This window comes from Bison bison, unplaced genomic scaffold, assembly GCF_000754665.1.
Source record: "Bison bison bison isolate TAMUID 2011002044 unplaced genomic scaffold, Bison_UMD1.0 scf7180017864489, whole genome shotgun sequence".
NCBI lineage: Eukaryota > Metazoa > Chordata > Mammalia > Artiodactyla > Bovidae > Bison > Bison bison.
In genome coordinates, this window is record NW_011495048.1 from 7,000,910 (window position 1) to 7,003,985 (window position 3,076).

The 3,076-nt window shown below is 35.0% G+C and overlaps 1 long non-coding RNA gene across 1 annotated transcript in view; it reads left to right on the plus strand.

The window, feature by feature from the left end:
• Positions 1 to 1,330: 1,330 nt before the first annotated feature.
• LOC105005317 overlaps positions 1,331 to 3,076 on the plus strand; it is a 63,510-nt gene continuing 61,764 nt past the window's right edge. Inside the window, exon 1 of the long non-coding RNA XR_827304.1 lies at positions 1,331 to 1,485. This is a non-coding gene — a long non-coding RNA (uncharacterized LOC105005317). The remainder of the gene's footprint in view (positions 1,486 to 3,076) is intronic.

The following is a 3,076-nucleotide window of genomic DNA, read 5'->3' on the forward strand; positions in this document are numbered from 1 at the left end:
AGCATCAATATCATGCCTAGGTTTAATATAAGCTAAAAAAGATCTTATATCTGTTGCAAATTTGTCAGCAAACAAAATAACTCAATGTGAAGAAACTTTTAAGGAAAAAAATGTAAATGAGATAAATGCTTTTAGATAAATTCTATTAATAACAATTATGTTTTAGGAATGTCTATTTTAGTCTCTCCAGATTTCGGTAACTTGAATTTCTAGGGTTGTGCTAAATTAAGTGATGGAAGTTTATTGAATAGCTAAGTGACTTCCAAATAAAATAAAATGCTGAAACATTAATAACTGAACATTGGCTTCCTCTTACAGTGGAACTAAGGATATTGAGGACCATTCATGAGTATGTTTAGTACCATCCTGAGGTGATGTCTATCAGAAAACAAATGTTTTTAGAAATTATCACTGATATTTATGTTCACCAATCTACAGAATGCTAATATGAAGGACAGTTTATGGTTGCTTAAGGAAAGTTCGATGTGTATTTTCAGTAAAGAAAGCATGAGAATTGAAATTGCATTTTATTAAGGGAAAAGGAAGTAGGTCTGTTTTATAGGTGGCTATCCCTAGATGAGCAAATTAAGTGATGGCTACAGAAAGTGAAGAAAGTTTGTGAAAAGTGGACCCCTAGAGAAGAGTTTTGTGCATACTGCATACTGCAAGTATTCTTAAGATGTTGAACTTCTCTTGATAAGAGATTTTAGGTTTCTTTACCTCTTAAGTGATCTGTTATGTATTCATCTTTGAAATCATGTATTATAATTTGGCTAAGTGAATTACTATTGTTTCAAAGTAACCTTGGGCTTCTCTGATGGCTTGGCTGGTAAAGAATCCGCCTGCAATGTGGGAGACCTAGGTTGGATCCCTGGGTTGGGAAGATCCCCTGGAGAAGGGAAGGGCTACCCATTCCAGTATTCTGGCCTGGAGAATTCCATGGACTGTATAGTCCACGGTGTCACGAAGAGTGATTTTCACTTTGCTTCTTCATTTCAAAGTAACCTATGATCCTATCCTAGCAATTGTTTTAAACCCTTTATATATTTATTGACAAAACTTCCTAAATCAAAATTTAATTAAGTCATTTGACCTCTGGTTAACTTTGGGTTGTCTCAAAGGGCCCCTGGAACATCCCAAAGAGAGATATTAAACTAATTAGGTTCATTTGGTGTGTTAATTTACATGGGAAGTATGGTCAAATGAGTAATAAATCTTCTTAGGTTATATTCTATGGTTGTTGTTGTTTAATTATTAAGCCGTGTCTCTTTTGCAACCCCATGGACTCTAGCCCATCTGGCTCTTCTGTCCATGGGATTTCCCAGCCAAGAATACTGGAGTGGGTTGCCATTTCCTTCTCCAGGGGATATTTTCAAACCATAGATGAAACCTGAGATTCCTGTAATGCAGGCAGATTCTTTACTGCGGAGCCACCAGGACTTCCCAAATGTTGCTAATAAATTAGGAAAGCTACCTCATCAACAGGTACAGTAATCTCAAAGTATTTTGGGGGGTCTTAATAAGGGAAGAATTCACCTAAGTGAAATGTGTGATAAGCTCTTAATGTGACTTTCTTACCTCTGAGGGTTTTTTAAAGTTCAGACTGAGACTCCTTATAAAAGTTTTAGTAAAGCAAAAAATCTGTATGATAAATTATAGTTATATAAATTATCAGGTCAAGTTTTTGAAGCCAGACTTTTTTGATAAACAAATTATTCTTAATTTGGGTATATTTGGTAGAAATGAGGGTAATTTTGGAGAGAAAAAGAGTGTTCCAATGAATGTTAAATCCAAATTTTGTACTAAGTCACTTCCCAGATAGTTTCTTGCAGTTACACTATATTAATGTAAAGTTAACTGTATTATTAAAAGGACACTATAAATTTTGTTTATGAAGCTAATTTTTGTAATCACTGAATGAAGATCAGATGCCCCATGGCCTGCAACCAGGGGATTATGTGTACTGTAAAACATAATTTAAAGGATTATCTCCAACTGGATGGAAGGACTTTTATCAGGTACTCTTAATTAGCTCATACACAGTGAAACTGAAAGCAAGCTGACACTTGAATTAATTCTCATTTTCAGAGGCCCCTACACTAAACTGGTCTATAGAGCAGACTGCTGACCTCAAATTTACCTTAAAAAGATGTTCAAACAGAGGAGACTACATTTCAATGAAAATGAGAATAACACAACATCAAAAGTAGACAGCTTAAGCAAGATAATGAACTAATTTGTTTGATCATTTATAATGTTTTCTTGACTTCTTGGACCTTTGTATATAAATCAAGTGTTGTACTATAATGGACACAGTCCTATGCTAGTTTGAAAAAGCATTCCATATGTTGCGTTGTGGCCTATTACCTGTATCTAGTACTTATAGATTACCTTGCTGTATCTCTGTACTCCAAGGCTCTAATTGGATGATCCTTAGAAAATTTATTTTAGAAAATAGGAAGTTCAGTCTCCTCAGGCTGCTCTTGGTATTACTAGGTGGTATGCTCTAACTAACCAATTAATAATATCTACTCTGACCATGGCCATAAATATAAATTTCCTCTAAAGTTCCTCAGCTCAATCAGAGTAACAAGCAAGAGTTCAGCCAAAGAATAAACCCTCCCACAACTATGGGATGAATTTATGTGGTTAAACCAGGCTGTGGTCACTTAAGTTTTAAGGCCCTCCTAAAGGAGGAACAATTAAATTACACTAAGGACAAGCAGCCTGGTAACAATAGGAAATTGGACTGGGAGCTTCATGGACAGTGTCAATATAAAATTACCCTGAAAGACAAAGATTGGTACAGACTAAACTAAATTGGATGACCTGAACTACACTTAATGGAAGTTCTTGGCTGAATTCTTATTTATGACTTTAATATTACTGCTAGTTACATTACTTGTACTTTTCCTATTTTATTAATTCAAGATTAATTACCATATGTGTGACAGAACTTCTGATAAAAAAATATAGGAATACCAGACCACCTACCTGCCTCTTGAGAAATCTGTATGCAGGTCAGGAAGAAACAGTTAGAAATGGACATGGAACAACAGACTCGTTCCAAATAGGA